The 12,500-nt window shown below is 44.0% G+C and overlaps 5 non-coding genes across 5 annotated transcripts; 2 read left to right on the top strand and 3 right to left on the bottom strand.

The window, feature by feature from the left end:
• Positions 1-15: 15 nt before the first annotated feature.
• On the bottom strand, positions 16-87 carry Trnac-gca. The gene has a single exon. It is a non-coding gene; the product is annotated as a tRNA-Cys (tRNA).
• Positions 88-1,023: 936 nt separating this feature from the next.
• Positions 1,024-1,095, top strand: Trnac-gca. Its single transcript has one exon. It is a non-coding gene; the product is annotated as a tRNA-Cys (tRNA).
• Positions 1,096-5,884: 4,789 nt separating this feature from the next.
• On the bottom strand, positions 5,885-5,956 carry Trnac-gca. The gene has a single exon. It is a non-coding gene; the product is annotated as a tRNA-Cys (tRNA).
• Positions 5,957-6,787: 831 nt separating this feature from the next.
• Trnac-gca lies at positions 6,788-6,859 on the top strand. The gene has a single exon. It is a non-coding gene; the product is annotated as a tRNA-Cys (tRNA).
• Positions 6,860-12,229: 5,370 nt separating this feature from the next.
• Trnac-gca lies at positions 12,230-12,301 on the bottom strand. Its single transcript has one exon. It is a non-coding gene; the product is annotated as a tRNA-Cys (tRNA).
• Positions 12,302-12,500: the final 199 nt, after the last annotated feature.

The raw sequence follows: 12,500 nt of genomic DNA on the forward strand, positions 1-12,500 counted from the left end.
ATTAAAACAATAGTGAGGGGGCGCCCGGGATTGAACCAGGGACCTCTCGATCTGCAGTCGAATGCTCTACCACTGAGCTACACCCCCATTCAAATATTATCTGTTAGATTATATTAACGTCTCTAAGACGCACACAAGCACATGCACACACACACACACATACACACACGTGTGGAATTCATGTTGAACAAATTGCAAATAGAACAATGAAGGGAAGTACATATATATACTTGTACACACACGCACATGCAGACATACACACACGCACGCTCACATACACACACACATGTTTTGACTCCCACACTACACTTTTATGGGTCCCTTGCCAGTGGGTACTAGAATATATTATCCGGATAATCAAACGTACATTGGTGTTATTACCATGAGAAGAAAAATCGCACCTCCTGGCGTGAAGTACCAAGTATAGGTTTAGGATTTCTTCAGTACCGGTCCAAGAATCTCAGGGAATATCGGTTCATCACCAGCAATTCCTTCCAGAGATCCTGCACTGGAGCATCCCTGTCAAACAGTAATTACCCTAATGATGTGAATGCCGCAAAATGCTCTAACATTATTGTATTCTAACATCAGATTTGTCAAGCTGTTTCGAAGAGGCAAGCAACTTCAACCTCATGCAACACAGTACTGGCCCTCCGGGTATGAGACCGGAGGGCAAGTACTAAACCAAATATGGTACGCGACCCACTAAAAGGAGTGTGCAACTAGGATCTAACTAGCTCCAAACACATCATCTATCTACTCATAAGTAATGATATCGAGGTTTCACACACACTCCCAGTGGGCACTCGGTGGAAATTGATTTAGAAATTCGAAACCGAAGTCAGATATACTGAGGTATATATATGAATAATGGAATATATATTAATTCATACGTACACACACGAACACACACACACACATATATATATATATATATACATATATATATATATATATATATATATATATGTATGAATGTATGAATAAATGCTAAATACAACTTGCCCATTCCATTAGTTGTGTGGGGGTGTAGCTCAGTGGTAGAGCATTCGACTGCAGATCGAGAGGTCCCCGGTTCAATCCCAGGCGCCCCCTCTAACGCGAATTTAATTGTGTTCCATTAAAATCGGCCAGTGCCTGAATGATTCTGTGAAGACATTTTGTTTTATTAAGAATTTGGTAACAGGAGATATAATGCTTGAATAGATGTATGTAATATGTATGTATGCACACACATGCATATGTATATAAATATATATATATATATATATATATATATATATATATATTTCCCCTACGACACCTGCGTTTCCCTTCTCAAGGCGATATGTCGTCTTCTCGCCGTGAGATCGGGCTCAAGCCAACAGTAGAAGCGCAGGTATTTTTACGACTGCCGCGACGGGGAATTGAACTCGGGACCATGAGGGTCGGTGTCCAGTGCTCTAACCATATATATATACATATATGTGTGTATGTATGTATATATAGTTGAAAAATCCACAATGCGAAAACTAGATTTCTTAGGATGAAATCCACCTGGATTATAAAGGAGAGAGGAGAGGCAACGCGGAAATACTGGTGAGGACAGACGAACGGAAGCAAAGGGAGGTCAGGTCAGGTCGGAGGATCGGGCGGACTATGCGCAGGGTGGCCGACATAAGGGAGAAGGCGGAGGATGTGGGAAGCGAGGAGACTGTCGGCAGGAGAAAAGCTGCTGTTCAAGGTGAAATTAGGTAGCAGCATAATAACTCTCTGAATCCTTTCTCTAGCTATTTTTTCGCTTATATTTGCTCGTGCTTTTGTTTCTATTTTCTTTCTTTCTTATTTATCATCTCTTCTTTCCTCCTTTCGTCTCTTGTCTCTGTTTCACTCCGCCCCCACCCTCTCTCTCTCTCTTTCTCACTCTCTCTCACTCTCTCTCTCTCTCTCTGTGTTCCTTCTTGAAAGTGAAGTGAAATGTTATTGCTGCTTTAAGACTTTATTTGTACAGGAGTGTAGTAGGTGGGATACAGAGGACAGGCAAAGCAGCCCGTCTCGCTGTGGCGAGCAGTCTCTCTGGACTGCTCAGAAATCTCTATGAACAAACCTCGTTTTGGAACATTTCATAATGGAAAACATGAAAAAATTTGAATGAACATAAAAGTCCGATATATATGGTCACAAGGTGGTTTCGTGGTGAAGGAACAAGGGTACCTTATATACAGTTGTATGTAAGAAGAGTTATGCTGTTTACAAGACTAAAAAGCTTCGTGATAAGGAGACAAATAATGCTGAGTATTCAGAAAACAGAAAGACATTTGAATATTGATAAAAATAGATATAACATACTTAGTGATTCAGAATAAGCATTTTCTAACGAACAAGATAGTGTCCAAGTTTCACTACCATTGAATAAATCTGGCAGTATCAGGGCCTTGAAAACACGTAACTTGGTCCTTCTGCACATGTACCGACATCTCCAAATACTCTTGTCAAGAAATTTCATGACCCCTGCCGCCAGGCCAATCCGTCTACTGACTTCTTGGTCTGACAGCCCAGAGTCGTGAACTGCACTACCGAGGTATATAAAGCTCTTTGACTTCGATGTTTTCACCGCAAGCACGTACCGATTGGACAGGGTCTCCTAGCAGGCCCCCAAAATCCTGGATCTTGGTCTTGGTCCAGGAGACCTTTAGCCCCAGGGGCTTTGCTTCATTGCTAAATGCATCAAGAGCCGCCTCTAGGGTTTCCAGAGATTCAGAGAGCATGGTAACATCATCAGCAAAGTCAAGGTCTGTAACCTTGATATTGCCCAAAGTTGCTCCACAGTGACTTTGGACAGTGGCTCTACCCAGTATCCAATCCATGCAAGTGTTGAAAAGTGTTGGTGCAAGAACACAGCCTTGCCTCACACCTGAACTAACAGGGAAGAAGCTCGACAAGCCACCACCACACTTTACAGCACTTTCAGTGCCTGTATACAGGTTTGCTATTAGTCCAATAATCCTTGTTGGAATTCCTCTTAGTCTCAGGATCTCCCAGAGAGATTCGCGATGCACCGTGTCAAACGCCTTCTTGAGATCGATGTAGGCTGCGAGCAGCCCACGTCCGAACTCACGACGGCGCTCTATAATGATTCGAAGCGCCAGGATGCGGTCTATTGTGGAATTACCAGGAGTGAATCCAGATTGCTCCGGCCTTTGGTGCCTTAACAGTTGGTCCCTGATACGTCTCAGTAAGATGTGTGCGAGTAGTGTAATGCCTCGGTGATTGCTGCAGTCCCACCGATCCCCTTTCTCCTTCCAGAGAGGGATGACCACACCCCTCAGCAGGTCAAGGGGAAAGGTACTTGTCTGCCAGAAGGCAGACAGGACTGCATGCAAGCCCCTTGCCATAGGTTCTCCACCAGCCTTTTACAATTCGGCTGGGATGCCACAAACACCTGCTGCTTTACCACTCTTCAGCTTGGAGATCGCCCCCCTGATTTCGATCAGGGAGGGTGGATCCTCGCTGATGGGTTGGTCTGGCAGAGGAGTCTCAACATTATCCGCTACATGTTAACTGTTGGTGGATCAACCTTATACAACTGCTCAAAATACTCAGCCCAACTCACACGCACCCCATCAGGATCTGAGATTATCTGGCCACTTGCTGAGCGGACTGCAGTTGTCTGTGAGGAGGGCTTGGAGTTCAGCTTTCTCAGAGCTTGGTAGGCAGGACGAAGGTCATTTACTAGGAAATGGCTTTCGACCTCCTCTGCAAGACTACTGATAAACTGTTCCTTAACCTTTCTCAACAGTGACCTAGTCCTACGCACCAGAGAGCGGTGCAAGTTGCGATCCCCTGACAATCGAGCCGCAGGACAAGCATCTGTGGCTTCCAGTGTCTCCTGCGAGATGGAATTCTGTCTTGTTCTTGGGCGTTCACCAATGGATTCCTGAGCTGCATCAAGCATTTCACGTTTGAAGGTATCCCACATAAGAACAGGGTCTGTCAGGCCCTCGAGTGCTGTGAGACGACCAGAGATAGCCTCGGCAAACCCCCGGGTACACTCGCCCTCCCTCAATCTGTCCAAATGAAACACCCTAGGGTGTTCATTTGGGCGACTGGGGGTTCTAAAGTGGACCCAGAGAGTAGCCACAACTAATCTATGATCAGTTCCACAGAACATCTGTCTACCACAGATGCAAGTTTGGTGTAAAACATCTCTTTCACTTCAAGTTTATATACATCCGTAGGAGCGTATACAGCAACAAGAGACATGAAGCCAAATGAAAGCTTCAGTCTCAATACCATGATATGCTCATCGACTGGAGTGACCTCAACTACCGAGGGTTGAAGTCTGCTGGAGATGGCTATGGCTACTCCCTGGAGATGGTGGCCATCGCAGCGGCCCGTCCAGTAGTAGGTGTAGCCACCCACACTAATCGTGCCGCTGCCAGGTCTTCTCACCTCCGAGAGAGCTGCCACCTCAACTCTCAGCTGCTTCAATTCCCTCGATAGTAGTGGTAACCGATCGTCCTGTCCCAGGGAACAGACGTTCCCACCCTGACAGTCCGCCTGAGGTCTAACCTCGGGCAGTCACTCCGGGTGGATGCCACCTCTGCCACCCCTACCGACGCCGCCCCATATATAAGGAGGTTGGCTGTTTGCAGGCCCCATAATCCGCCTGCAGGGCTCCCTGGGGCTTTCCCTTACAAGCATCACGCCAGGTTGGCGGCTCTGGGACCCAGCTGGGATGGGGGGTAACCCCCCCTCCCCACCCGAGTCCCAGCGCTCGCCAACCCAGAGGGACCCACAGCCCGCCGTACTTGCTGGGTGGGAGGGACTTCAGCACTCCCCCCCGGGGGGTCGACTGGCAAGGACTGCCTCCCCACAGCCGCCCATTAACCCCAGGGGGCGCGGGGGCAGGAGTTAGTATGAAGCCAGGGCGTATCCACACGCCGGTGGGCCATGGCTCCGTACCTTTAGGGCCTCCTGCTGTTCAAGAGCCTCCACAGTTCAGCCTAGGACCGCAAGGTACCTAGTTTCCATGGGTGGCCACGAGGAGGTACTGCAGAAGTCTTGATGATGGAGAGGCTATGAGCTGGCAGGGGAGTCTTATGCATAGCTGCTCCCTTTTTCGCACCAGGCTAGCCAGCGGTGGCAGCTGAAAGCGGGAAGGCATGCAAGCACTTAATGCTAACTAGGCTACCACACCATCACTTCACATCACCCCGAGCATGAAGCACCAACCCATTATACACATATATATACACACACATATACCCATACATACACACACACATGTATATATAATATATATATATATATATATATATATATATATATATATATATATATATTTATATTTATATCTGTATATCATATGTTTATATATATATCCTTCTTTCTCTTTATATATATATATATATATATATATATATATATATATATATATATATATTGCAAGCATGTGAGTGTGTGTGTGCATTCATGTACACGCACATCGTTCCCGCGCGCGCGCGTCAGCATGTATACGGATTTGCTAAAGTTGGCTAAATTAAACCTAGAAACGGGGGTGTATGTAACAAGGTCGAATAACGATATATACATACATATATATACATATACATACATATATATATATATATATATATATATATATATATATAATGGCTGTGTTCAACAGATAATTCATTGCGAGTTTCACTGTGGATTTGGTACTGTATATGGTACTGTACATACTGCACAAATGTGTGTGTGTGTTTGTTTAGCTACCAAATCCGCAATAAAACACACACAAAGAGTTCTCTGTTGCACACAGCAAAGATATAGTCAAACTCACAGATTCACTCAGACACTTAGGTACTGAAGGCAAATCCTTCTGGCTAGTGTATACTGTACATCATTAAAAACAATAGTGAGGGGGCACCCGGGATTGAACCAGGGACCTCTCGATCTGCAGTCGAATGCTCTACCACTGAGCTACACCCCCCATGTAAAGATATCTATTAGATTGTATTAACGTCTCTAACACACACACACACATGCGCACACACCCACACACACACACATACACGTACACACACACACACACACGTTTTGATTCCCACACTCCCCTTTTATGGGTCCCTTGCCAGTGGGTACTAGAATATCGATTCATACATATCTACTCTGTCTTATTTGGATAATCAAACGTACATTGGGTGTTATTACCATGAGAAGGAAAGTCGCACGTCCTGGCGTGAAGTACCAAGTATAGGTTTGGGATTTCTTCAGTGCCGGTCCAAGAATCTCAGGGAAAATCGGCTCACCACCAGCAATTCCTTCCAGAGATCCTGCACTGGAGAATCCCTGTCAAACAGTAATTACCCTAATGATGTGAATGCCGCAAAATGCTCTAACATTTTTGTATTTTAACATCAGATTCGTCAAGCTGTTTCGAAGAGGCAAGCAAATTCAACCTCATGCAATACAGTACTGGCCCTTCGGGTATGAGACCGGAGGGCCAGTACTAAACCAATTATGCCACACGACCCACTAAAAGGAGTGTGCAACTAGGATCTAACTAGCTCCATGCCCATTATCTATCTACTTATACATGAGTAATGATAGCGAGGTTTCACACACACTCCCAGTGGGCACTCGGTGGAAATTGATTTAGAAATTCGAAACCGAAGTCAGATATACTGAGGTGTATATATATGAAAGATGGAATATATATATTAATGTTTACGTACACACACGCACACACACACACACATATATATATGTATGAATGTATGAACAAAAGCTAAATACAACTTGCCCATTCCTTAAGGTGTGTGGGGGTGTAGCTCAGTGGTAGAGCATTCGACTGCAGATCGAGAGTTCCCCAGTTCAATCCCGGGCGCCCCCTCTAACGCGAATTTAATTGTGTTCAATTAAAATCGGCCAGTGTGTATAAGTGACTGAATGATTCTGTGAAGACATTTTGTTTTATTAAGAATTTGGTAATAGGAGATATAATGCTTGAATAGATGTATGTAATATGTATGTATGCACACACACATGCATATATATATACATATATATATACATATATATGTATATATATTTCCCCTACGACACCTGCGTTTCCCTTCTGAAGGCGATGCCGTCTTCTCGCCGTGAGATCGGGCTCAAGCCAGTAGTAGGAGGGCAGGTATTTTTACGACTGCCGCGACGTGGAATTGAACGCTGGACCATGAGGGTCGGAGTCCCGTGCTCTAACCATATACATATATTTATTTATACATATATGTGTGTGTGCATGTATGTATATATAGTTGAAAACCCCACAATGCGAAAACTAGATTTCATAGGATGGAATCCACCTGGATTGTAATGGAGAGAGGAGAGGCAACGCGGAAATACTGGTGAGGACAGACGAACGGAAGCAAAGGGAGGTCAGGTCAGGTCGGAGGATCAGGCGGACTATGCGCAGGGTGGCCGGAATAAGGGAGAAGGCAGAAGATGTGGGAAGCGAGGAGACTGTCGGCAGGAGAAAAGCTGCTGTTCAAGGTGAAATTAGGCAGCAGCTTAAGCTTAATAACTCTGTATCCTTTCTCTAGCAATTTTTTCACTTATATTTCCTCGTGCTTTTGTTCCTATTTTTTTTCTTTCTTATTTTCCATCTCTTCTTTCCTCTTTTCGTCTTTTGTCTCTGTTTCACTCCGCCCCCACCCTCTCTCTCTCTGTGTTCCTTCTTCCCTCCCTCCCTCTTTCCTCCCCCCCTCCCCCTTTCCTTCTCTCCCTCCCTCCCCCTCTCCCCCTTTCCTTCCCTTCCTCCCTCCCTCCTCCCTTGCCTCCCTCCTCCCTTCCCTCCCTCCCTCCTCCCTTGCCTCCCTCCTCCCTTCCCTCCCTTCCTCCTTCCTTCCCTCCCTCCCTCCCTTTCTCTCTCTCCACTCCCATTTGCTCCCTTGGCACGCAGCACCACCAGCAACGAGAGGCTGAGTCTGGGGTATCATCTCGCACTCAGTTAAACATCCTATGGAGAATATAGTTTTATTTCACCTGGAGCGACATCCCCTCCTCCCCTACTGCTCCTTTTTCCTTCTCCCCCTCTTCCTTCTCCCTCTCTCCCGTTCTTCTTCTTCCACCTTCTTCTGCTGGCTTTCCTCTTCCTCCTCTCCCTCCTTCCTCTCTCCTCTCTTCCTCCTCTCCCTCATTCCTCTCTCCTCTCTTCTTTCTCCCCTTCTCCAGGTCTCTCTCTTGGAGGAAAAGGAGGAGGAGAAGGAGGAGTGTGATGTATTAGTGGTGGTGGACTTATCCTCTCTCTGGTATGGTACTGCCGATTGGTTCTTGAAAGTGAAGTGAAATGTTGTCGCTGCTTTAAGACTTTATTTGTAGTAGTAGGTGGGATACAGAGGACAGGCAAAGCAGGGGCGTCCAGGGAAGAGCGGGCGACCTCAGAAATCTCTATTAACAAACTTCGTTTTAGAACATTTCTTAATGGAAAACATGAAAGAATTTGAATGAACATAAAAGTCCGATACATATGGTCACATGGTAGTTTCGTGGTAAAGAATCAAGGATACCTTATATACACAGTTGTAAGTAAGAAGAGTTATGGTGTTTACAAGAATAAAAAGCTTCGTGAGAAGGAGACAAATAATGCTGAGTATTGAGAAAACATAAAGACATTTGAATATCGATAAAAAAACGATAACATACTTAGTGATTCAGAATAAGCATTTTCTAACGAACATTTTGAGAATAAACAAGACATAGTTATACACAGAGACAACAGAATAATAGCATGAGAATTGTTCACGAGCAATACGGGTTGAATTAGCGTGTTCTGAGGTCACTTTGTCAACATAATGGGTGTAGACCTGTTGGAGTCGGCTGAGGACAGTGGAATTACTGAGATAAGGAACACATGGCTTTTCTGGTATGTGAGACGAAAGAGATCACGAGAGCAGGTCACTAGAAGGAGAAGGATGAGGATGAGGAGAAGTAGAAGAAGAAGGCGATGGAGGAGGAGGAGAAGAGTAGGAGGAGAGGAAGGAGGAGGAGAAGAAGGAGGAAGAAGAGGAGAAGGAAGAGAAGGAGGAGGAGGAGAAGGTGGAGGTGGAGGAGGAGGTGGAGGAGAAGGAGGAGGAGAAGGAGGAGGAGAAGGAGGAGGAGAAGGAGGAGGAGAAGGAGGAGGAGGAGGAGGAGAAGAAGAAGGAGGAGTAGGAGGAGGAGGAGGAAGAAAAGGAGGAGGAGAAGTAGAAGAAGGAGGAGGGGGAGAAGGAGGAGGAGGAGGAGGAGGAGGAGAAGGTGGAGGTGGAGGAGGAGGTAGAGGAGAAGGAGGAGGAGAAGGAAGAGGAGGAGGAGGAGGAGGAGGAGAAGGAGAAGGACGAGAATGAGGGGGTTAGGGAGGAGGAGGAGGAAAAAGAAAAGAAGCAATAGGGAGGGAGGGGGAGAAGGAGGAGGAAGAAGAAAAGGAGAAAAAAGAGGAGGAGGAGAAAGAAGAAGAAAAGAAGAAAAAGAGGGGGAGGAGGAGGAAGAGGAGAAGGAGGAGGAGGAAGAAGAAAAAGAGGGGGAGGAGGAGGAGAAGAAGAAGAAAAGAGGAAAAAGAGGGGGAGGAGGAGGAAGAGGAGAAGAAGGAGGAGGAAGAAGAAAAAGAGGGGGAGGAGGAGGAGGGGGAGGAGGAGGAGAAGGAAGAGAAGGAGGAGGAGGAGGAGGAGAAGAAGGAGGAGCAGGAGGAGGAGAAGGTGGGTGTGAGGGGAGGAGGAGGAGGTGGAGGAGAAGGAGGATTGGAAGAAGGAGGAGGAGGAGGAGAAGAATGAGGGTGTTAGGGAGGAGGAGGAGGAATAGGGAGGAGGAGGAGGAGGAAGAAAAGAAGAAAAAGAGGAGGAGGAGTAGGAAAAGGAAGAGGAAGAGGAGGAGAAGGAGGAGAAGGGTGTAGAGGTGGAAGAGGAAGAGGAATAGGTGAAAAGGATGAAACGATTAACCGTTTTTTTTTTGTTTGTTTTTTCGCATCTTCCCTGCCTTCTCTCTTTATTTTCCTCTATTCCTCCCTGTTCCTTACTCTTTCTTTTTTAGAGCCGTCTGTCTCCCGACCTCTTTGCAACTATCTTTATATCTATTATTAATTTTTCACACACACACACACACACACACACACACACACACACACACACAGACACATACACACCGGTGTGTGTATATCTATATATTTATATATATATATATATATTTATATATATATATATATATATTTATGTATATACTTATATTATATATATATATATATATATATATATATATATATATATATATATGTATGTGTGTGTGTGTATGTGTGTGTTTGCGTATGTGTGTATACGGTATTTCAAAAAAACTAAGACATATTTATATATATATATATATATATATATATATATATATATATAAAGAGAGAGAGAGAGATCAAGGAGAAGCATAATCCCCTTTTTTATATATATACATATATACATATATATGTATAAATATACACATATATATCATATGTTTATATATACATATATATATACACATATATACACACACACACATGTACACATACATACACACACACATATATATATGTATGATATTTATATATATATATATTTATATATATATATTATATGTTTATATATACATATCCTTCTTTCTTTATATATATATATATATATATATATATATATATATATATATATATTGCAAGCATGTGAGTGTGTGTGTGTGTGCATTCATGTACACGCACATCGTTCCCGCGCGCGCGCGTCAGCATGTGTACGGATTTGCTAAAGTTGGGTAAATTAAACCTAGATACGGGGTGAGTCTGTCGTATATGTAAAGGTAGAGAGATACAATGATATACATGCACATGCACACACACACACACACACACACGCATACAAACACACACAGACACACACACGCGCGCGCGCGCGCTCACACACACACACACACACACGCACAGAGACATGTGTATATATATATATGTATGCATATATACACACACACATATATAGAGACAGAGGGATAGAGAGGGAGAGAGAGAGACATGTCGTAAATGTGAAGGCAACGATTATCTTCATATCAGCTGACGTATCAGTTAACGTTAATCGTAAATCTAAGTCTCAACCTTTTTTTCATTGCTTTTTGGCCCGGTGATTTACATGTAATGAAGCAGATATGCTTTTATCCGCAAAACGGATATAAGATCAAATACTCCTAGTTCAGGTAACCACGATGTCTCACATATTGAGATCATACACTGCTGTACTATACTAAAATTCATACCCCCTGTATATACTATATTATAGCCCCATATATATATATATATATATATATATATATATATATATATATATATATATATATGCACACACACACACGACGGGGAATTGAACTCGGGACTATAAGGGTCGGAGACCAGTGCTCTAACCACTGGACCATCGCGACAGTCATATATATATATGTATAGATATGTATGTGTATATATATATATATATATATATATATGTGTGTAGGACCCATTTCACACACGGCCCATTTCAACACACACCTAGTCTATCCTCAAGGAGGCCCGCTAATGGATCTTGGGTGTTGCACATAACCCTTATAGCTAAAGGACTCTCTTGGGACCTCTCGTAGCAGACGTCCGCGGGCCTTCCGCCTCGTGACGTCCCCCCGTTTACACGATCACTTCCTTTCCTCCACACTTACTAGTACATCGCAACCTTTGTGAATTCCTAGTTAAATCTGTACAAGGAAGGGTCACCTGCGAGCGACAGACAGACGCTGCCCGGACCAGACCTCTGTCTGTTGTATTATACTCTTTCTCAAGAATAAACCGCTACAAGTTATCGAGAAGTCTGTTACACCTAACCACTACCCAAGATTTCTGCATCGTACCAGACGCGACTTGTCTACACTCTACCGTTATTCGGTCTCGTTACACACATACACATACATACATACATATATATATATACATATATATATACATACCTATATATATATATAATGGCTGTGTTAGACAGAAAATTCTTTGCGAGTTTCACTGTGGATTTAGTACTGTACATGGTACTTACTGTACATACTGCACAGATGTATGTGTGTGTTTGTGTGCTTGTTTAGCTACCAAATCCGCAATAAAACATTGACAAAGAGTTTTCTGTTGCACACAGCCAAGATATTGTCAAACTCACAGATTCATTCAGACACTTAGGTACTGAAGGCAAATCCATCTGGCTAGTGTATACTGTACATTATTAAAACAATAGTGAGGGGGCGCCCGGGATTGAACCGGGGACCTCTCGATCTGCAGTCGAATGCTCTACCACTGAGCTACACCCCCCATGTAAAGATATCTATTAGATTGTATTAACGTCTCTAACACACACACACACATGCGCACACACCCACACACACACACATACACGTACACACACACACACACACGTTTTGATTCCCACACTCCCCTTTTATGGGTCCCTTGCCAGTGGGTACTAGAATATCGATTCATACATATCTACTGTCTTATCTAGATAATCAAA

This window comes from Penaeus chinensis, chromosome 36 (genome assembly GCF_019202785.1).
Source record: "Penaeus chinensis breed Huanghai No. 1 chromosome 36, ASM1920278v2, whole genome shotgun sequence".
Lineage (NCBI taxonomy): Eukaryota > Metazoa > Arthropoda > Malacostraca > Decapoda > Penaeidae > Penaeus > Penaeus chinensis.